Below are 24,248 nucleotides of genomic sequence, written 5' to 3' on the forward strand. Positions count from 1 at the left end.
CCAGCATCCAAGGACTCCAGGTAACATTGTAAAACATGCCACTGAGCATAAAGCAGCTAAGCAGGTTAAGGGGTTATTTATTAGGCTGCAACACGCTGCGCAGTGCCCTCTGGTGAGAGCGCAGCAGTCAGAAGGGTCCAAGCCCCAGCTGCCACCAAGGGCACTGAGGGCACCAAGGGCAGGGCTGCACGTGGGCTGACACTGGGACACGTGCATGTGCCAGCTGCCAGCTCTGTGCTGGGTGAGTCAGGAGCATGCAAACCAACCTGCGTGGGGCTGCAGGGCATGCCTGAGCTGGCATTTTCCTGCTGAGGGCAATGGGACTCACTGAATGAAGGATGCCTTTCTCTAATGCATACATCCCATGTTGCTTTAACAAAGTACTACGCTCAACTATCAACCCCTGCCAAGCAAACACCACTGCTGGGATGGCCAGAGCCTTCTGCCAGTTGCACTCAGCAAGCAGCAGATACCCATGTCTCTTTCCAGGTGCCATTACCCAGTCACAAGCATTTATTTTGGGTGGATGGGTTGCATTCAGATACCACAGCTCAGGACTTTTTTCTTTCATTCCCAAAATGTTGCTAATATTCCATATGGACTAGCTGGGATCAGAGCTGACACCATATCACTCCATGATCCTTCCCATTACATCTACAACAATAGAAATCAGAACACAGAGACTGAGCAGTTTTTAAGGCCTCCAAAGCTTTGCCTAGCACAGGGCACAGCCAGATTACTATTTTCTATTGAGAAAGCCAGCCAATTCAGCCCCATACTCAGCAGTGCTTGCAGCAAAGCTCAGTGCTGCCAGGGCTGTGATCCCCAGGGGCTCTGCTGACAGCCACGTCCCATCCCCGTAGCTGCTGTGTGCCTGGCACAGGTTGGGTCTGGCAGTTGGACTGAAGAACAGCAGGAGTGGGGGCTGGAACCCACAGCCCGCCTCTCCTCATTTTCCCCTGCACTGTTCAAGCTGTCAATTCAATTCTCCCCCCACTAAGTGGCACCAATGCACCGCAAACCACAATGAAAACATCTGTACAGACGGCTTATAAATAAATACTCCCCATCTCCTGAGCCCAGCCCTCAGTGGAGGAATCAGATGCACGGGGACCGCAGTGCTGTGGCCAGCCCCAGCCCCTGCCTCAGTTCCATCCCAGCCCTGGGCACTGGCCCTGCCCTGCAGCCACCCAGCAACTGTGATAACAGGAGAGCAGCACAGCTTGCAAGAGAAGGGGGAAAAGGCAAACAGGTATACAGTGCTCACTGTTAGTGGCAACCAAAACCATTACAGAACACATACATGGCCATGGAAAAAAAGTACTTTACTCGTACCAATACAACCTCAGCACCCTGAATTCAATCCAGGGAATAAAACAACCCTGTTGGTCTCAAAACATCACGCCTGGCCATCACATCACTATGGATGCTGCCGTGCTCCTCCATGCTCCCTCCCCCCTTCCCCCATGCAGTCCCAGCAGCTGATCACACTGCTGCTTGTAGCAGGCTGAAGTAATTAAGCTTAACCCAAGTCTGGTGGGAGTCCCAGGGAAAGCCAGTGATCCACAGGCACGACACGCTGTTATTTATAGCTGATTAAGTTCTATTTATCTACATTTAAACGGTGCAGGAGATGGGAGAGATCCCAATACACATCTGTGTCTTATTAGAAACACCAGCTGTGTGTGGTAGCTTGAAGTTTGCCTTCTTTTTTTCTTTTTCTTTTTAACCTCCTCATTACTAAAGCAGAATGTCAGAAGGAAATACTACGCTGGTGTCCCATTCTCAGAGTTCTGAGTCAAAACATCCAGATAGCAGCAGTGGGACAATCCAGGCCACGTTGCTGGAGCACCACTACTCAGATGATACTCAACACCCAGGAGAACTATCTATCATCTATCTTCTTTACCCCACTGCTTTGCATGTGAGGTATTCAAGACCTGAGACATGTTCTTTTGGCAACTGTTCCTGCCCAGACGAGTAAGCCGAGTTTCACTTTCAGCACCATCTGAAATGGAGCTCAGATTCAAAATGAAACCTGAGGGTAAAAAGCAAAACCTCTGAGTTCTGAACATCCTCCCCTACAGGAGCCTTGATCTTACCCAGCAGCCAGCGACCCTGCAGCCCAGGCACTCTACAAAGCTGGAGGGGAACCTGGGATATATCCACATTCTCCCCAAGGAAGGCAACGCAGGCACCTCCTTGTTTTGCTGTGAAGCACGAGGTGATTTGGAATCACCTTCTGAGCTCTGAAATGGGCTGGAGCAAAACAAATGCTGAGCTTTCACTTGGAAGGAAAAAACAAAGAGTATTGTCTCAGATGAGAAATACAGCCCATGAGTGCCTGAACACAAGTAAGAAGAACTTAATCCAGTCATTAAGTATCATTAATCATTAAGTATCTCGGTTGCCGGGTAGCCTATTTGTTCATTCAATTATATTTGATAACCGGAACAGTTTAGAGTTAGCAGAGGTTGATCTTGCACTTACCAGCTCTGTCACAGGGCTCCTGCATGACCCCATGGAAATCACACAGCCACCCCATGCCTTGCTCCAGCATTCCCCAAAACAGCCCAAACCATTTTAACTTTGCCCTATTTAACCACTATGCCATCTCACTGAGGACCAGCCATGGTTTACATCACGTCTCTGCGAACCTCTCCACTGGAGCACCTAAGTAACACACAAACCCAACAAGCTGTCATCACATCAGAAAGCTAATCTTCACTATCTCAGAGTTAATCTGTTCCTGGACAGGAACCAGAGCCCCAGTGCAGAAGCTGCCCCAGTAAAACCTCGCCATGGATAGGCTATCATCCACATTTAAACAACACCGTTTTAGCTCACAGTGATCTCATAAAACTGACATGTTGGGATATGGCCCACGCACAGAACCATCAGCCTTTAACCACTCGTTTCTCTTACTGGTGCTTTTAGATGATGCCTTTCATCAGCTGTAAGTATACACTAACACGCGCACAGTGAGACAACTAACAAAAACATTTCCTCCCATGTTACAGGAAAATCGAGGCATTTCAGGTTAAAAACAGAGAAAAAAGAACCAAAACAACCTCCAGCAAAGCAAAGTCTGGTTATTCCAGAGAACAGCCTCCCCGGAACTATGTGTTGCAATTATTTACATATCCCAGATAGGCAAACTGATGTGGTCCAAAGTTTTGTCATGGACCATGTAGAACATACAGGCACTTGTGCCAACTGGAGCACACAACCACTCTGACATCCTGAGTCCCTGAAAATATCTGATATTATACCAGATAATGCATTCTGTAAATATAATTAGTACACGAGACATGTAATTATGGCAACAAGCGCTTCTTCCCCATGCTTATTTCCTAGTGCTTGAAGCCCACCCTTTTGGACAGCCTAAAGGCACCTGTAGACAGGGGATGCTGGGATGTGCTGCTCCGCTATTGATCCTACAGGGTATGACCAGAAATCCAAATGTAAGGAGCACTAAAGAGGGTTTTCACAATGAGAGGTAGAACTGACCCATGGCCATGCAGCTCTGCTGGTGGCTACTTTTCATCCAGCCCTTATGAAGACACCCCCCAGTGTCCATAGCCCGGCTTGTGTCCCAGCCACCACAGCACAGCAGGAGGTACTCCCCAGGCTCCTGCTATTGCCTGTATCTGTATAAAACAAACTCAGCAACACAAATCCAACATCAGAACGAGTATAAGTGACACCAAGCCCCTCTGACGAACAGTCAGGAGAGATTTAAAGGCTGATATCATACATCTCCATGAAGCAGACCAGCATTAAGCTAGCACTCCTACAGGCGCCCTGTGCCAGGAAGCACCATGGCACTGTGTGCCCAGCTCTGCACTGCCACCACTGGGAAGGGTGCGTGGGTACCTCACTGCTGCTCTTCTTCCCCTGGGCAGCACACTCAGTGTCCCAACATGGCACCCAGAGGCACGGGAGGAAGTGAAAGAAGTGAAGAAGAAATCACCGCGGCCTAAATTCATCCGCAGCTTCTCAGCAACTCACTGAGCCCCAGCAAGTGCCAGCAGTTTCAAAAGAGCTCTAATCTCTCGACTGTTATCGAGGTTTTATCACACTCCACTTCTTATCTAAACCAAACAATCACTAGAACAGCAGCTGATAAGGCATCCCGACAAGGTAATTTCAGCAATTAAAATCCCCAGCTACAGCCGTCCCCACGGAGAACATTTCAGCGCTCTCTGCAGCGTAAGCTCCCATCTCACCCAGCTCTCCCAGCCATGGCCCTGCAGTTCCAGAGCAGTACTGTGCAGAGCAGCAGTGCCGGGATGGACCTGGGGTTCTCACCCACCTCCAAAGCTCCCAGCAATGCAGTTCCACCACACAGCACCTCCACTCAGCTTCCCCCAGCTGAACTTCCAATACCAGGCAAGAGAACTGAAGATTTCCTGCAGTCTGCACACAGGGGAAAGAAAAAAACTAACAGCGAACCAGACACTGCAGCGAACAAGCAAGAAATGCCTTCAGTCGGGATGGGAAAAGCTTTTACACCCTATTTCAAAAACTTTCTTCAATCAAAATTTAATGAATCAAGAGACAAAACAGATGCAAAAGCCCATTTTGCTCTATAAATCACCATGTCTGGCATACAAGACGAAAACTAATTTGTTCAAACTGCAAGACTTAGACGTGGTTATAGAAATAATAGAGTGTCTTCCGATTTTAATCAGAAATAATATATCTCAAGTTTCAGAACAAACTGCTCCACTCAAGCAGGAACAGAACATCTATAAATACAACATCGTTCTCTTGGTTAGTGCAAAGAGTAAATTAGTTATTTCCTTTCTGCCGCAGTGTGAAGACAGAGGGGTTTCTCTTCTACAAACCTCATGCTGGGCAGTGCTGTGTTTCCAGCATAGGGCACACTGCACAGCTGCCATCACCTGCCCACAGGGTTGGGGTCCCAGCGGGTGAGTGCTGCTCTGGGGACACGGTGCAGCTACAGGCAGCACAGAAAGGAAGAAAGCCATCACCTCACCTGAAGGAGATGTGCAGCTTAAACCCAAGTGCTCCGGTAACTGGGGCTGGCCATCGTATACAGACAGATCTCAGTGTCTGATGTTTGGCAAGGACGCTGCCCTTACCCGGCTCCTGCAGGACAGATGGACGCCGCAGCCATGCAGCAAACAGAGCACACAGCCACACCTACCCCAACAGTCACAGAGGGCCTTTATGGCAGATGCTGAGCACACTTATCGCAGAGCAACTGTGCCCTGGAAGCTCAATCCATGGAGCAGCACTGCTTATCAAAGGGACAGCTTATCAGGGAGCCTAACAAAAATAAAGGTTACACCATACGGTCTCCTCCTTTTTACCTCTGCTCCATCAAGGTGTGTGACTCCAGTTAAAGCTGCACTGCTCACACTTTCTGACTTGCTTCCTCCTTTCCTGTCCCTGGAAGCAAAGCCCCAGCTCTGGAGCTGTGCCCACAACCCAGAGCTTGTCACCCAACCTAAGAACGTGCCACTCTATCATCCCAGCCCCGCTCTGGCATCTAGAACAACCCCTCTATTGATTAGCTGCCCTTCTTTTCCCCTTTTATATACCAGTATTAAAATCTTTTTTTTTAAAGCCACTCATCTACTCTTTCAATGCTATCGACAGCTTCTCTGCTGGGAAGAACCATGAAAGCACTTCTTTATTTTTTTATTTAACTCACTGCCATTTAAGTGTACGCTGTCCTCACGCATGATCTATGTAAGCTGTTGCTACCTAGACATGGTAAATTTAGCTCTAAGGTAATGCACTCACGACTCAGCAAACTCATAAACAATCAACCCTCCATGATAAGCAAGCAATAAAGCCTGTCCTTTATTACCACCCAGGTAATTCATACTTTAATATATCTATTATTTCAGCGCCAAGATTATTTTACTGCAGCAAATGAATTTATCAGGAAGGAAATGCAAGCAGAAAATTCCTGAGAAATTCTGCAGCAAAAGTCAGAATAAACTTCAGAGAAAACTGAAAGTACAGTTAGGAAAGAAAAGATTACAAGTTACAAGAATGTACTCAATTTACACAGAGAACTGGAGAGCAAGTCAACCATCCCATTAGCACTGCTGGTGTTCAGCACTGCACAGCACAGCCATCATCCAACACCCCCAGAACATTCTGCATCATACAGCATTTCTTCATCAATACTGACGTGATTCCCAAATGGGCAGAGGGCTCAGAAACACGGTTTATATATTATTCCTTTGGAAGTCTCTCAGACCTTAATTATAGGGAAGAAATTACCTTTTTCGAGGAGGAGAATGTTCATTCCTACTGGCAGTCAGTGAGACGGAGCTGGCATGTCAGTAACGTGGGCTTACCAGACTTGAAAGCAGTCCAGACACAGAGCAGCCCTGCTGGCCCCACAGCACCCGCTGTCCTCAGCCCACCTGCACAGCCACATACACCTTCCTCTGGGTAACACAGCCCTGTGCTTCCTGCTGCACCGCACGCTTTGTGCTTTGGTACAAAACCAAGCAACGATCAAAGCCAAGAAAGGAAAATGTATAAAAACCGGGTAAGTGAAAGCTGCAGTACAGGACAGTTGCTGGGATGGGTTAATCATTAACAGGCAGTTCTTGCCAACCCCTAGATCTTTAAAAATGTTTAACTAGGAGATAGAAGGAAAGCACATGGCTGAGTCTTCTTCCCCTTTAGTAGAGGAGGAAGCAGAGGTAAGGAGCGAGCTCTTAAAGCAGCAGGGAAAGGAGCCGGACTCTGCACAACTTGCTTCTGCTTTCTCATTCCTCCTGTGAGACCTGAAGTCCTCTGCTGTAGCTTATTCTCTTATAAATTCTGATCAGGAAGGCAAAAATCAACCTCTTTTAAGGGGCAATGTTCTTACTTGAGATCTAAAAAGCCTCGTGCTACAGGGGACAAAATAAACGACTGACCTTTGACGTTTTGCAAAGCTCGATAAATGACAACAAATAGGAAGCAAAATTGTATCGTGCACCAATAAACTGTAAATTATTTTATGATATGAGAGGTTATTTAATTTAAAACTATAACTATTAAGAAGAGTGATAAGAGATAAGGAAGGTAAAGACTCGGAGACTTTTCAGCCCCGTATCTTATCGCTACTGGTGTAATATTAACCCACTTGATCCACAGTATCCCAGTTACTTTGTGGTCTCTCCACAGTTGAAAACAATTAGCAAATGTGAAGTATCCAGAACTTTGTTCAGTTCTACCACAAAACACTATCTTGGGTCTGATCGTGTATTCAAACTACAGTAGCACCAATGTCAGCACGATGTTAATCCTTATGATCGTTGCTCTTGAACTTGTGCGGACTTTGGCTTTACTCAGACATGGAAATATCAACTCTTACTCCTCCTATACTCTGCCCACTCTTTTAATTCACTTGGCACAGATTAGAAAACTGCTTTCTAATATATTGCTTGGACACCTCTCTACCAATTACCCAAATCTTGCCAGCAGCCACAGGCTCATGTTAGAAGTCCACAATCATTCTAAGAAAGGTGACAGCATCTCATAGAATGACAGAATGGTTTAGGTTGGAAGAGACCTGTTAAGATGACTTAAGTTCCAACCCCCTTCTACAGGCAGGGACACCTCCCTCTGGACCAGGTTGCTCACAGCCCCATCCAGGGAGCTGGTAGGGAGAGAACCAGCCTGGCCAAAATAAAAAGCACTACAATAAACGCAGCTCACTGCCATCCTAACACACACACTTGTCCAGCTGTACGGGAGCAGCAGGCAGAAAGCCAGCTGGAAAGGGGCAGGAGTGCTTGTCTGTAGCAGTGCCAGCCCAGGGCTTGCACAAAACCAGGCTCAAAGCATGCAATAAATGCGCCCTGCAGAGCAATAGGGAGCAAACTCTTTCAGGAGGTGGCTGCTCGGTGGTGATTTGTTGCCAACAAAGCGAGAACATTATTTTCCCTGATGGCAAGAGTTACACCAAAGTAAAAGGCAAGGCAAATAAAACGCAATTTGTGCTCACACACGCTCTTCTCTCCCTGCAGAAAGCTGTCTTCAGCCATTTCAAGCTCTAAAAGCTGCTTGGCTGAGCCTCACTGGTGCTGCCCAAAATGAGGTGTTTCAACACATGCTTACGTTGCAAACAACATTCAAAAGTTTTTCCTCTTGTTGCGACACTGAACCAAAACAAACTTGGAAATCTCAGAAGCTGCAACAAAACAGATTTGTTGCTCTCCCAAGAAGCTCCAATCCTCGTGCTGCAGGAACCCAGCTCTGTTCTGCTCGGGGCTGAGGAAGCTGCACTTCAGGGCTCCTCCTGGCTCACCATGCAGCTCCTTCACACAGTGCACCCAGAGCCTCTGCAATGAGGAGGGTTGGTGAGGATCAAACACCCGCTATTTCCCAATGAAAAGAAAAATATCCTTTTTTTACCCAGTGGAGGGTGGATGGGGAAAAACAAGGCGGTGCGCAGCTACCATTACACCACACAATGAGTTATCTCATTAGGCTGAGAAGACTTACTTCATTAACAGCACCGCAGCTGCAGAGCACAAAGCCCTGTGCTGGCCCTGCTGCCAGAGCCCTGCCCTGCAATAGCAATGGTGCTTCTGGTTCTGGTTCAAACACCCATCGGAGTCCAAATCTGGGCTGGACTGAGCAACTTCTCATCAACACACCTCACACAAGGCGAGTGCCCAGAGCAGCCTGCAGCAGCATTGCAGGACAGTGTTTCTGTATTCCTCCCCACCAACCTTGATGAAGAAGGTCTGGAGGCAGCTCCAGCTGAGCAGCAGCCGCAGAACAACGCACTCATTTCATTTATCTGAGTTCAACACAGATACAGCAGAAGCTGAGAGAAAAGACAGTTGAGAAAATGACTCCACACACATTTAAAAACCTTCTGAACTCTCTTTCTTTCTATGCAATCAGCCTAATTACACTTACGTAGAAGTCTAATTACACCTCTGCATTAGCTACCAGTGAAGTGTTTCTTGGGTTATTTCTGAGCAGCCTACAATTAAATGAGCCTCATCCATTAAGTGACACTTTGTGTGTGCAGTCTTAGTGCTCCAATTATGTACCTCAAATCAGCCCCTGAAAATCCTCCTTGCTGCCATAGATATCCCTGTGAAAAACGAGGGATATTGGAGGTGGCTCGAAAAGCACCGCTGACACGCAGAACAAACGCTGCTATGCAAAACCCTGCCTTGTATTTAAATCTGCGCTGCTTGAGATGCAAACCAGGCTGCTCATTTCACTCCAAGGCTCTGCCTTTTGTTTATTAACTATTCCGCATGAAATCCACTGCTAGATGATTTCACTAAAGTTCATAAGCCATTTTAAAACTCAAAAACGGATGAGAAAGGCAACGATCCAGTAGTTACAAACCTCAAACTAAAAGCCTGATGGAAATAATTGTATTTCTCCATTTAAACAGCACACAAAATTGGATTCAATCCCAAAATCATTACGCTCACGTTTTAATTAAAACTTATGACAGTGGTAGAAAGTGATTTTTTTTCTGGAGCTCGGTGCCGTAGTAACCTGGGACTCATGTTTGGCATCAGCCACTGACAGCATCCCATGGGGCAGCCTGAGCCCTCTGTGTGCAGAACACAGCACAGCCAACTCCTGAGCACTGAGAGAACAGGAGCCATGGGAAAACAAAAGCGTATGCTGAAAACACAGCACACGACTGCGGAAACTCAGCGCTGCTGCCACGGCTGCCATGGCCCAGCAGACTTGGCAGCGCACAGGAATGTTCGCCATCCGCAGGATCCCTAAATAGCCACGTTCTCATTGCTCTATTGAAAAATGACAAGTCTTGCTCGCTTGGGTCAATAAAACAGCTGTTTAAAATCATATCACACTCACATCAAGAGAGATTCTGTGCAAGACCTACTTCCCATCCATCTATGGCTGTCGCTAAGGTATGGAACATGGAACAAGGGAACTCTGCATCGAAACGCTGCTAAAAGAGCAACCGTGTGTTGCATTGTGATCTGTTACCTCCCACCCAATGGGACATGAGGCTGTTCTTCCACGCAGAGACAAGAAATACAATTGGGACTGCTGCCTTTGAAAACTGTACGGAGGGAGCCTCGTTTCTTCTATTTAGAAATTACCAACGAAGGGAACGACAGAAAGGAACTCTGCATCACGGACAGCCCCCCGTCTTGCTAATGAGGTAAATTAACAAGAGGAGTCATTTTACAGATCTCGCTTCACGTTTCAGAGCCGTGCTGAGATTGCAAGTCAGCTCTCTCAGCTGGGTTTCCTTTGATTTGTCAACTAACCACGTCCTCGGAGCTAATGGCTCAATCCCCTGAAATGTATCCCCTTTCACCGAGGTGTTAAGAAAGCAATGTGCTGCTTTTCCAGATGAGAAGTCTGCAGGAACCAAATCCATTCATTAAAAACCTTCAGATTGTGTGTTCTGATCACGGGGTGCCAACCTCCACCTGGGTGCCGGCGCTGCCAGCAGAAGTGCTGCCCACACCAGCAGCTCCAGCTTGGCTGCTGTTCTGCTCTCTGCAGCACACACAGCACCCCAGCATGCAGACCTACTATTTCCAGCTGTAAATAGGAGCAGGTAGGGACATCCCTGTCAGTTCAACAGATTATTTGAATTAGGCACCCAAAACCTGCATCTAAATTCACAGAAATTGCAGGGGATGTGATTGAGCTCTGCAGTTTGCTCAAAATCACATCTGCAGGCAGCTCCAAGGATTGCTGCACTCCTGAAATGACAGCCAGATTTACTAAGAAATCTGCTCAGAGAGCAGGGCAGGAAAGGTTGGGTGGTAATTTCACAGCACTGGCAGAAATCCATGAATAATTCATGAATTTAGACAGCCAAAACCTACCACTTTTGGTGAACTTCACCTCCGAGATTTTTTAGATTCATTCCAACCCAAACCACAGCCCAGGAGGTGCAAGTCATAAAAGCACCACGTTTGCAGGTCGCGCTTCTAACTGAAACCATCGCCTTCCTGCAAAGCAGCAGCTGTGGCAAAGGCTCAAAGAGAACAAATATTTGTTCCACCTTAACTAAAACTGCCTTCCCACCCATGAGCACAAGCAGAATAAGCAAAGGGATCTCGAGGACAATTAGAGGAAAAAGTGCCTGCCCAAGCCGAGCAGTGCCAGCATTGCAAAGCCCAAGCCACCAGCTCGATGGCTCCTTTGGGATTTCAGGCTTATTTCACAGTCACAAGGATTACTTCCCTCCTGTCCTGCCAGCTTCTTCTTCAGGATTCATTGATAGCATTCCTTGCTACTACACAGCATCAGCGCCTCCTGCTCCCATGGGGGTCACACAGCACATGGCACCGACTGCACTTCTTGAGTCCAGTTATCTATTTGCTCTGACTTCCACAACTCTTCTATCTGCCTATTTGGCCTTTAAAGCCCTCATTTGCGACGACAGCCAAGAAGGCGCATCAAACTCCTTTTTGCTCCAGATGTACAGACATGTTATTTTAATTAGGCAAGCAGCCCTTGTTGCTGAGATTGCTGAAGATGCACGGAGCAGATAAGCACACAGCTGAAGCTGTGCACACTTGAACTGATGCATTTACTTGGATTTTAATGCTCTGTTAGAAGTTTTCCCACTTGCACTTTGAGTGCAACCTCACACCAACCAGTAAATCCCAATTCCTGCAGGCTCCTTCCCACCCCCTCCTTCTGCTACCACTTCTTTCCACGCCAAACACGACACGCACCCAGCTCACACTCAGATCCTTACCTTCCATGTACCAACACCGCAAACACACGTTGTTCTTTGGGAGCACGCTCAGCCCCGCGTGCAACTCAGCTTAACCCGACGTACAACTCAGCCCAGCCCCGCAGCGCCGCGTTCCGGCAGAGGGCACTGCATCCCGCACGGCGCACACACCGCCAGCTCCAGCGCCGGAGCAGAGGTGGTGCTGTCTGCTTAAAAATAGAGACGTCGCCTAACCCTCCACCGACTTTTATTAAGTTCTCATCTTTAATTCATGCCTGCAGCAGAGCTGATGTAACTTTATTTTTCCCCTTTATTTTTTTTTTTCTGTTAAAAAAGATCCACGAAGCACAAGCAGCGTATCTCCCCTGTGTTGCTTCTTGACTTCTTATTTTCAGTCCCAGCGACTCGCTAACATCCATTAGGCTGGGTTACAGCACATCCCCTGTGAGGGCATCAGCAGCCCACCCCGAGGGGAGCCCAGCTGCAGCAAAGCGGGGCTGCTGGCATCAACCAGTGCTCAGACGTGGAGGTGATGCTGTGGTGTCACAAAGTGAGAAGGAGGGAGGAAGTGTGCTCAGTGTGTGTGGGAGAGGTTTCCAGCCAAAGCCCTGGGAACCGAGGTGCTCGTAAGTGCTAAAATAACAATAATGCAAAAGATGTCTTAACCAGCTCACTCACACGTCTGCCCTTGAGTCAGACACTGGGGAGCCCAAGCACTGAGGCTTTGCCCTAACTCTGTTTGCACACATGGAGATGTTGGTCCTTGTAACTGCTGGCCAAGCAGCACAGCTCAGGGTGAGGCCAGGTGCTGACAGAGCTGTCCCCATGTTCCCTCCTGACATCCCACACCTGTATCTAGCAGAGCATTGTCCTGCAGGCCAACCCCAGCACCCAGCAGCCACATCACTCATCCCAGCATCCTGGGGACACCCACTGGTACCAGCCATCTCAAGCAGCTTGAGCCCAACACGCTGCAGGCCCTGAGGAGCTCATTTAGAATCACGCAGCCCACCAGAACAAGTCATTTCCTCTGCAAGTTGTACCGTTTGGAATCATCCTGGTTCCTCTTGGCTCATGGATGCACAGTTCTGTTATTTTCAAAAGCCATAGCAGCGGGTGGTGTGGTTGTGTTGTGTAAGATAATACAAAGAGCAAAACAATTACTGCCAAAGGAAAAGACACTGTACTGGGGCCTTTCCTTTCTTTCTTTTTTTTTTTTTACTGTGTCTTTTGAGCAAGACTTCTTACAGAATTGCTTGTTTACGTCAAGTTTTTACCAGGATTTGTTGTTACCAACCTTCCTCCCAGACCAGGACAAGCTGCCATAAACACGCTTAAATAACACGCACAAAAATCACTGATGCTGACCAGGGTTGTGTAACGTTTGTGTAATGGCACATTAGGAAGGAGAATGGGAGAAAAACAAAATCAACCTCCACATCTCAGAGATGGCAGCTTTGGAGACAAGTGTGCCCCAAATTCTTCAGTAGTTGCACTGAAGTCAACACAGCTTGGCCAGAGCACACAGGATTCCCCTGGGCACTTCACCCACCTGCAAGGCAGGGGAACCCTGCAGAGCAGTGTGTGCACTGAGTTAAGTCAGGACCTAAAAGCCAAGGAGGTGAGATTAGGTCACAGAATCACACAGCCCTTGCTGTGCTTCTCTGCTTTGCCTTCAGGGCTTGTAATGGGGTTTTAATTACACGATTTTGTAACATCCTCGCTAATATTTTACAAAAGCCATATCTTTTGATACAAGATAAGTGAAGTTAGCACCACGCGACCAAACCCATCCTGTTTAAAGCCCCAGATCAGCATTAGCTTGTGAATCATTAAAGAATATGGGGAAAAGGGGATATTTCCCTGTTGGCTGTTAGCAACCCTGAGAAGACATTGCAAGAGCTGTGATTTTAAGGAAAATACATGAAATCCGCAGTGAAGTGATGCTTGGCCTGATTCCAAACCCACTAAATCAACAGGCACTGTTCTACCCACCTCAGCACACTCTGAAGCGCAGTGCATGACGGCCTGCATGAAAATAAAACCCACCCTGAGAACCCTCAGAGCCACATTCAGGTGCACCCACACAGCAGTGGACTGAATATCGACCTGCCATTCTTCAGCTGTGGCCTCATGGAAACTACAGCGACTCGTGACAAAAGCTGTGTGTTATCATGCAGAATGCACGGCCCCAGAAACTGCTCTGCCATCCCTACCAGGAGGCAGCAGGACCTGCCAACATCATCACTACTGTCAGAAGGGGACTTTTATTGCACTGTAGGCTTCTGCAATTAAAACCAGAACAAAAATGCCCCCTCTCCACAAACCAGCACACAGACTTGCTGCAAGAACCGGCTGACAGTTCTGAGAAGAGCTTCTAACACAGCTTCTAACACAACATCCTGCCCCAAGACACCCTTCCAGCTTCCACCTCTCTGCCAGCACAGGTTTCCCAGCACACTGCTGCCAACTCACTGCCAGAGAAATACACCCTTCTTCCTCCTCCTGCAGGGCTGCACTAACTGCACAGTGCCTCCCCAGCCCCACTCAGCCCCATGCAGCCCCCAGCTGCTGCTGGGCAGTGCCAGGAAGGCAGCACCACGAGCTGCTGCCAGCATGCAGGGCTGGCAGTGATGGATTACGTACAAGCACGAGCTGGGCACAAACCAGCTGTCTATCTGTCTCCTCCAAACATCTTGCTTCACTTTCTGTATTATAAAGGTGCCAGTGCCTTGTTTCAGGATGCCTGCTGCATAATGAGTGCACATTTCTCTGAATATTTTACTGTCACACACAGGGACCAGACTTCCTTCTTTTTTTTTTTAGCACTGGTTCTCCCTGCACAACACATTCCCTATGACCAAGGCCTTTGTGTTCCCGGAGGCTGGAGGCTGTGCTGGCAGGCTGCAGTGCAGCTTTTCTCTGTGCAGAAACCCATGCACACAAACCATGCCGTGTCCTACCAAATCCACGTGCTGCATGCACACCTGTCTATGCCCACTCATAGCCCACACAACACCTCCACATTTCATCTTCCCACTGCATTTCCACTGTCAAACAAGGGGGAAATGGAGAAGATCCTTCCTTTCCTGCCATATGTAGACACTAAGGGCGAAGCAGCACTATAGCTCTACCAGGAGTCTGAACCTGCCACGTCCAAGGCCATGTGTGCTCACATACTCATGCACTGCATGTACAGACACATACACAGCTCTGTGCTGGATTCAGTTGCTCCGAAGGGTGTCTGGGGGAAAGGGCTGTAATCAACACCTATCCAAGACAGCTAACTTGGCAGGGAGGGGGGAAGAGAGAAGGAAAAAGGAAGACCAAAATATTGGTTTTGCATTTGGTTCTATCAACCACCAGAATTAAGCAGCAAGCACCATTGCAAAAGTCTTCTGTGATAACACAGCCATGCTGTCCTGCCTGGTCCAAGCAATTCCCAGGGAGCAGCCTGGATCTGACTGCAGCATCGCCACATGGCAAAACCAAAGCACATATAAAAGACATTTCTCTCCTTCTCTCCCAGGAGGAGAAAAAAAAAAAGAGAGACTTCTTAAGCTGAGAAAGAGATCACAGGGAGGAAAACATGTAGGAGTCCAGATAGAGCTGCAGACCAGGCAGAGCTGCATCAGCTCCAGCTACACAGTTGTTCTGAAAAAGCATTATGAATTTTTCTCTCTCTTTAGATGTCTTGCCTGGATGCTTTAAAGCAGTCTCAGAGGAATGTGCTCTTGGGTCTGAATCCCGTAGGAAATTATCCTTTGTGGTGGATGGTCTCCCCTTGGGGCCTGTCTGTGTGTTTTGCTTTCATGTAATCCTCCCACCTTGGTTTTCTAATGTAATGCTATCCACATTATTATAGCTCTTTGATACTCACAAATGGCACTTACTCATGCTGTCGTATTTTCAGCTCTTCCAGACGATGCCTGACTGGCTTGGTCGGCTTGTGGCTTGCACCATAAATATTTACTTAAGTCACCAACAGATATTATGAAGTAACTGCATGCCAATGGCAGACAGTTGCACCCTGCAACACAGCATAGTCTAAAATATAAGTGCACTGTTTATTGACAGCTGCTAGTTTTGTGTTTGGGGCTTTGCTGTTTTGTTTCATACACCGGTTCCCCTTTCTTTCTGCAAGTTCTGTCCCAAGAAAGTTTTGTAGATTACATGCAAATTTTTAACACAACTCGCGTTTTGGATCAGCTTTATCACCAGCATGGCACGTCCAGTGCCATGACCTGCAGACAGAGCCCCCTGCACACCTATGGCTGAGACCTTCTTCAATCTTCACTGCTGTTACTGCTCTCATCTGCAGCAAGAGCAGCCCTTGTGGTTTCCTTTCTAGTTCCTCTCCATCATACAACCTTAGTGCTAGGTTTGCATCATCTCTGCTGTCCCACCAACGCATCATGGGAACTGAACCATAACACGAGCCTCCACTTGGGGTGTTCTTTGCATTCCGGCAGGAATTTACACCCTGACAAGTTGGCTCCTTAATATCTCTTCCTACACACAGCACAACTTCAGTACCTCCTCCACTCCCCACAGCAGATACCCTTAAAACCATGAATCAACGTTTACCCGCAGTTTTCCTGCCGTGCTATCTAACTACCAGCAGTTATCGCCAACGTGTAGGAACAAACTCAGATACTGCTGTGTGGCTGACTGCTCTCCCGTGGTTTCCCTCTTGAAAGTTATCTCCAAACTGTAATGCAGGCTTCAATAGCAGCGAGGAGATGCATCCTCTCCATTAGGGTAGCAGAACAGCGCAGAGCTGGGCTCTGTTTCTAACCCTCCCTAGCCTGTTGAATGCCTGCAATTCATTGGCGTTCACTATGAGCCCACCTTCAGCTTTCCCATCCATAACAATACAAAAATAATCCTCAACTTTTCTGCATAAAACTAGGAAATCAGGGTAAAAAGTTGAATTCAGTGCTGGTTGGTTATTACCAATAATCTGTGCTGCACTCAGCGGTTCCTCTAAGGCGTGGAAATATGTTGTGCACACAGAGCAGATAAAGCTCACAGCACACATGAAGAAGCGAGAACAGGCACGTTCATTAATGATGCTTTCTCCTGAATTGTCGAGGTTTCTCTGAGCAAGAAATTCTATCCTTGGAAGAGGTTTTGCTTCATTCTCTGCCACACAGCAATAAGTGAGCACAGCACAGCTGCAGCCTGCTCAGGCTTAGGGAGGGAGAAACAAGTGAGGGCTCACATCTGTGTGGCGACTATAAAGGGAATCTACCCATTTCCACGCCACCAAAAATGGACCGAGCTATGCAGTTTCCTGACATTTGCTTTAGGAAACTCTCAGCACATTTATTTTGCAAACAGCGTTTTGCCTGAAAATTACAAAGGAACCAGAAGTGCCACTTGCTGTTAGACAACATTATAATGCAAAATGAAGCGCAACTATTGTGATGGGAGAACACACTCATTAACTCAAGAGAGTTGGCAGTCTTCTGATATTCAGAAGATTTTGCTCAAATTCAACCCCCTGGAGTCATGTGATGAAAAATCCAGATTTTCCTCCTCTAAAATAAAGGGTTTTTAAGCAGCCATCATAACTGCAGCAATGGAAGGTGCTGAAAGTTACTGACCCACGGGGCAAGCATAAAAATGCAATGCTGAGGGATAATATATTTTCAGGGCAATATTGTGAATCTCAGCGTTAGGTTTAGTAACTGAATAAGCAGCATACATGACTTCTGTTTCTCCTCTCTACACCAAAAGCAAAGTTATTTGTTGGTTTATCTTTTTAAGACAGTTTGTGACTGCTTAAAAATGAAGATACTGGGCCTAATTCCCGTTTTGTGTTACAGCTCCTTAATTGTGCTGACTTGCAAATGGTTGTGATTAACATTAGAATAATGTAGGATGTTCAGAAGATGTGCTTTGCTGTAGAAGAGCCCAGCAATCTGGGTGCTTGAAAAATTGCCTTTCTACAAGATGTGTTTTCCAAACAAGGGCTCTTAAAAGAGCACAAATGGATCTATGCAAAGTCTATTACTTCTGTGAGGAGCGAAATTGGACATGTCAAGTTGCACAGGAACAAAAGGAGATGGCCACATCCTTTGAAGATACATTAAGGCGGGGGGGGGGAGGGAAGGGGAAAGAAGACAAACCGAGTTTAGCTATCACGTATTTTCTTCATGCACCACTTATCCATTAGCTCAGCAGAGGCCATAAGGAAAAAAGGGAAAAGTCAGGCTGCACTTCCTTGCAGCCAATTTGGATTTGGAAGGCTCACCCTTCCTACCAGCACCCCCATTTCTGAAGCACGCAGAATGAAGCACTTGTGCTCCTTCAGGACCTGACATCAGCAGGCAGAAAGGACTTAGATGAATGAAACTTAATGATGAAATGGGGGAAAAGAACAGAACAACATGGGATGTGGTTTCCCTCTGCCTTCTGTGCTTTGCCTGAACAACTGGCAGATCACCACTCCTTTCAGCGGCACTACAGCTAATTAGATCTGCACAGACAGAATGGAATACATTAAGGTTAACAAAAATTACCCTCTGAACCCACTAGTACACATCTACAGGAACTACTCATTTCAACTTCTACTTAATCATGTATTTATCTTCATGTTTTGAAGTCCAATATACTTCATTTGCAATTTAACCTCTCTTCCTTGAAGAAGCTGTACAAGATCACCTATGCGGAAATCTAATACATATTAAAAACTCAATCAGAAGAGCCCAACATGTGGAAGGGCCACAGATCACACACCCCCAGCAGCCCCGGGAGCAGCCAGGAATTGCTGTGTGCTGTGCAGACAGCGGGGGGGTCTCACCCAGCATAAATCTGGGAAGAAACATTTCTTTCCAGTGAACAGACCCCAGAGCCACAACACACTACACACAAATACCAACTTCCAGTCATTTGAGAAAGCCCTGTTTGGGGTCATCACCTTTACCACCTACTTACAGCAGCTCTGTTATACAGGAGAGCAAAATGACTTTAATTTTAAAGAGGCATTTGGAACAACTGCCTCAAGATCAGCTATAAAGTCATTTCAGTCTGGAAAACTAAATTTTGAAGCCATCATTTAGCAGAAACTTTCTTAATTCCTTTGGATGAGGCCAGATTTTCTCCCTCCCTTCACTTTGCACACAACCCCACGTTAGTTTCCCATGCTCTGCCCCCAGAGCACAGAGAAAGGCCAACAAAAATGGGAGCAAATATTCCATGAGACATCAAATGCAAATTCTAAATAACACATAGTACTTCTTTCTTGTTTGGATTTATATTGAGTTTCTATCCGTTCTCATTTCTGAAGGCTTTACAGGCCCAAGGAGGCTTATAACATAGTAAGTGACAGCAAACAGAAGTTAATGAAAGACAGTAACTTTTCAGCAATTGTGCAAACACAAAATACTCTGGCAGTGTAACTAACATGGACGCCTCTCCTCATGGAAAGTGCTCTGATTTCAAAACAAGGTTTGGACACACACCCCAGTTAGCTCTCAAGAACCCAACCCTGCTCTGCTTTTAGAGGCTTGAACTCATTTTAGCACTCAAGTACAGCTCGCAAGGAGTGACCTGTAAGGGCGAGCAAACACAACACCCTACCAACACCTATTAGTTTCTCGCTCATACAAAACATGTTCTACATGTACGTGTCTGGCACGAACAGAGTATCACCTTCACCTTCAAAGTAAAAGCATACGCCTGTCTTGCCTCCAAGTTCTCACCTGCAAAGCTCCCAAGCAGCACAGCAGACGCCAGGCAGAGCATGCGCAGCCCAGAGCTCATAGAGGCTTCAGAGATAAGAGATAAGCAATACTTTACATTTCACTCAGATTTAGATTATGAGCCAGGGAAAAGCAAGCTTAAAAGGTGAACGGCTTCTTTTGGCATTAGCTGAAATCTCTGTGTAGTCTCCAATGAAAACCAACAGTGAGGTCAAGCAACGGTATGGGAATTCTATAGTCAATAAAATAACTGTTTTTTAAGCTCTGAGACAGAAAAATTTAATGTGGATGACCACTTACTGAAAGGGTCATCATCCAACAGAGAGGAAATTGCTGGAGCAACAAAGAGCCCAGAAGTATCCCTTACTTTATAGAAACCACAGAGAAGGGCAAATTCTAAATCCACCTCCTCCTAGTATTAATCTAGTTGGCCCCTGAGGATCGATCTATCCAGCAGAAACCACACAGTGACAGTGCAGGCAAGTCCTTTCTTCTCTGAAATCCGAGCTTAAATTGTAAAACAAAACTATTGTTTCACAGCCACCCTGATATTTAAATATTTATATATTTACAGAGGGATGAGGGATGGATCCAGCACTGCGCTAACCCTGCCTGCTGCCCCACACTGGGCACAGCAAGGCCAAGCTCCAGCAGATCGTGCAGGAGCCCAGCAGCAGGACCTGCACACACAGCACTGCTCACTGTAAGGCAGAGCAGCACCCCACCTGTCATAGCACAATGTCTCGCTGTAGCAAAATAAAAGGCAGAGATATCTAAACACAAACGTCCCTCCCCCACAACCCCAGTTTGCCACAATTGTTCCGCTTCCTGGTAGTCATTCTTCAAACATCTGAAGCTCTGCTCTTCTCCCCACTTGCTCGCTTTGGTGCTCCCAAAGCAAAGAATTTGGTTTGCTAATTACTGCAGCCAGGGGAGGTGGGGAGGATGAGGCGCAGATTTAACAGACTGCTCAGGCTGGATTCTCCCTCAGCACTTTACCCTTCAGATACACCCATGTGTAAGCCCAACACTGAGTGGCACTTGACTCAGCCTCAGTTTGGAGTAGGCAGAAATTAATTGCTATCTAATAGGATTCAAATTGGTACAAGGGATCCCGTCATTACAGGACAAGAAAGAGTAGGACCGCAGTCCATTAGCTGGCTAGCAAAGGGCTTCGGTCAATGCAGTGGAACAGGCAACACCGCTGTCGAGACATGATGAATTGATACCTCAATAATTGTAATTTATTAGTCACTGGTGCTGAACAACCAGGTGGGAAAGGATTAAACCGAAGTGGCGTTTATGGAGGGAACGACATTCCCTTTGCAAGGTCTAACTCGAAATAATTTTACATCGGAGTGAAGATGTATCACAGCTTAATCCAAGCAGCAGTTATGTGTACTGGAGGATGAACGTGTAAATCAACAGCAGACTGGGACACAGACAGCTCCTGGTATCAGATGGCAGCAGTGCTGCTCTCTCACTGTGCAACCTCTGTCAAGTCAGGGATGCCCGGTGCTGGGCCGGTCAGTGCAAGGTCCCCAGCACAAGGCAAAGCCTCCTGCTGCCCTGAGACACACAGTCCCTACCCCAGTGTGTTTGGAAACAGACATCTGAACTACTAAATCAGACTGGCCCTTGGATATTTAAAGTCATGTGTGACAAACAGGCTTTATGTAATGAATTATGGTTAAGCTAAGAGAGTAAACTTGACAGACATGCACACGCATTCGCATTCTCACAAAGCCTGGCTGTCCCACTTCCACATGAGCAGCTCTAAAGGAACATCTCCAAAGCTCAGCGGACGCAGCATGGCTGAATGCACCTGCATTGCTTCCCTCGCAGGTAGGGCTGTGAGCCTACAGCAGCGGGGAGCGAGCGGCCCCGGGGGCTTACATTCCTGTTCCTCCGCTCTGCAGAAGCCTATGCCTCTGAATATTCATAACTTGTTGCTAAATTAAGCAACCATTCACATGGTTATTAATGCTACGCTTCCCTCTTATTTTGCTGGGCAGACAGAATTTGAGGAATTTGGAATATTCTGCAGTTGGTTTCAGAAAACAGAATGCAACCCAACAACGCCGGCTGTGCCAGCACAACTTGCCGGAGGCGACTGCTCTCCTCTGCTCGGGGACATCTTTGGGGTGTGAGACCCCATGGCTGGAGCCCACCAGCTCAGCTCCTGCTGCCTCATCCTACCTGCGCTCAGGGAGGGAGAGGTGATGGTTCCCCATGTGTTTCTTTCAGGGGACCAAAAGGCTCTTGAACTGCAGAAAATGTTTTTCTTGGCAATACAGGGCTATGGCAGCCCTTTGTAGCCCACTGCACTTGGCCTTCCTCATATCTCCTGCCTGACATGACACAGCCACATAGTGCTACTTCAGAGCAACAGATACCTGAGTCCTTCCTCAGGCATACAGAAGTGGATCCACTCCTTCCTAAAGCTTCCTGAGAAGCCAGCTACTAAAGAGAGAAAGCCACAAAACCATATGCTTCGTATTTCTAACTGGCTCCTCACCCTGGAAGGCTTTTGAAAGCTTTATCATCAAGAAAATGTTTAGGCTAGAAAACAGGCCCCGTGAGTTGGCTGCCAACATCCTTCCCTAGGTCAGAACTGGGAAACTTCCTCAGAAATCACACTCAGCCCCACCACGGGATGCTGATGAATACCACCATTAGATCACCCCCAGCAGATGCTGGAGCTTTCTGCAGCATTTGCTGGCTTCAGTTATTGGAGGATGCTCAGACCCCAGGGCAAGCCCTCAGAAACTGCTAAGGGATTTTTGCCATTGCCAGCAATAGAGGGGGCACATGTGGTAGAATACATCCTTCAACCTCAACAAATCTACCAGTTAGCACCGTGAAGGAGAATAGTGCTGAGCCTCCCCCCTCAGATCGAGTTATTTTCTGAAGGAAGAAAAAAACGAGGCTTAAAGTTGCTATCTGGAAACAGGAGGAAAAAAAACGCCGAAGATCTCACTGCAGTTCCTACCATTGTGCTAGAGATTAAGATTCCTATTCAATTCAAAGACAAAACGATCAGACAGAAGTTAGCTCCTTATAGAGTTCTACCAGGTGAAAACCAGCTTCTCATAGTGAAAAGGCTGAATCGTGTTTAGATTTTTCTTTTAATGTATGTAACTAACATTGGAAGCGTCTTATTTCTGGGGCAGAGAGAAGGAGAAGATGGGCTTTTATTGACTACCATCCTAACTCCTTCAAGCACAAGCTATTGTTAAAGCTTACTGGGAGTTAACTAAGGGCTCTCGTTTGTGTAGCTGTATTAACAGCCTTTGTTTCATTTAAGGACTAATAAACCTTTTCACACTGAGCCATTTTAGCAGATACATCTCAATAGGTCTTTAAACCGCAGGAAATACCTGATCGATGGAGGCACATGGGCTGCTGAACAGTGCAAAAAGTCGCCCTTTTCTGCTTCTGGAAATGAATGCAGCTGAAGCAGTAGAAATTCCTGTCATTACCAAGGCGAGTTAAAGACAGCCTGCCAAAATAAATACATAACCCTCCGACGATGCCACACGAGGAAACCTCTCCAATGATTAGAAATTATGTTCTGCTTCCCATTTATGGAGCACAGCATACATCTTGCAAAAGCTTGCACATTTACTTGCTGTAATCCGTTAAAGGAACCCATTTGTTCTTGTAAGAGGCACAAGAACAGAAAAATGGAGATACAGAAAGACTGGTTATTGGGATATATGTAAACACCGATGTGACAAAGGAGCAAGAAATGCCTGGGATTTAGGTTCTCAGCCACCTGAATACTCATGGTGGTAGTTTCTTATCAGCGCATTTTTGTTGCGTTTCTTATTGTGTGTTTCCAAGTTATGAGCAGCAGAGAGAAGCGTGTTTTCTCAAAGCTGGCTCTGGCCAACCCAACTTCCACACATCCCCCTGCATTCCCCACTTTGCCCCTCAGCCCAGCCCTGCAGCACGGCATCTCCAGGGACACCCAGCAGCTGCCGTCCAAGGCAGCTTGGGACCAAACAACAAACATGTTGGAATGCTTCCCTTGCAGCTAAAGGCAAAGCAAACAAAGTGCAATAAGCCACAAGGAACTACAGCACCATTCATTTCTCGACATCCCATACTTCTTTTTTTTTCCCTCATTTTCCAATTGAAATAACCTTTCATAAACCCAATTCTTCCCAACGCTCTCAGTTTCAATAAACAATAACAAGCAGGTATTTGTCAAGATCCCGTACAACTTATTCTGCAACCCTTCTGCCTGTGGCTTTGCCTTAGGCTTACACCTATGTGAGGCGGCCCAAGGCTGTCAGACACTTCACTTCCCACTAGAGAACACAGGGGAAAAAAAAAAACACACAACCTACTTTTTTTTTCTCCTTCTTCTCCAGGACAATGCAGACTCTTTATTTATTACATCTGCTGTGACATGCCCCTAACAGCATCCTCTAACAAGCAGCCCTACAGGGTCCCACGTGTCCCTTGATCCATTTACTGGAGGCCCCGGTGCTGCTGGGATGGACTGGCAGGGGCAGAGCTGGATCCCTTTGTTCCTTTGCTTCACTGGAAATTATGGGGGAAAAAAAGAAAAAATCTACCACAAATACATTTTCCTTCTCTCTCTGCTTTCCACGAGCCAGGTGAGCAGGGGGGAACATCAGGCAGCAAAAGGCTAATGGAAGGGCTGGTGTTTGTATGGGCATATAAAGGTACAACCCATTTGACCCAGCTACATGCTGCACAAAGATGATTCGGAACAAGGCCAAGGGTACAGCAAAGACATCTTAATGGAACACCTGCAAAGTGTGAGGACAAACCAAAGACTCACGCTGTGGGTGCCACATGGTGTCCTTTAACCA

At 46.9% G+C, this 24,248-nt stretch overlaps 1 protein-coding gene across 42 annotated transcripts in view; it reads right to left on the bottom strand.

The window, feature by feature from the left end:
- FBRSL1 (fibrosin like 1) overlaps positions 1-24,248 on the bottom strand; it is a 385,537-nt gene that overhangs the window by 252,439 nt on the left and 108,850 nt on the right. The window contains exon 1 of one of the 42 annotated variants that reach the window (XM_085509371.1): positions 6,265-6,373. The exons of 40 other annotated variants lie outside the window; for them this stretch is intronic. The gene's annotated coding sequence lies outside the window, so the exon portion shown is untranslated. Of the gene's footprint in view, positions 1-6,264; positions 6,374-24,248 lie in introns of those variants that run through there. One more of the 42 variants, XM_085509372.1, reaches the window with a different exon arrangement.

This window comes from Coturnix japonica, chromosome 9 (assembly GCF_054131305.1).
Source record: "Coturnix japonica strain WE chromosome 9, WE-NBRP24, whole genome shotgun sequence".
In the NCBI taxonomy this organism is placed as follows: Eukaryota; Metazoa; Chordata; class Aves; order Galliformes; family Phasianidae; genus Coturnix; species Coturnix japonica.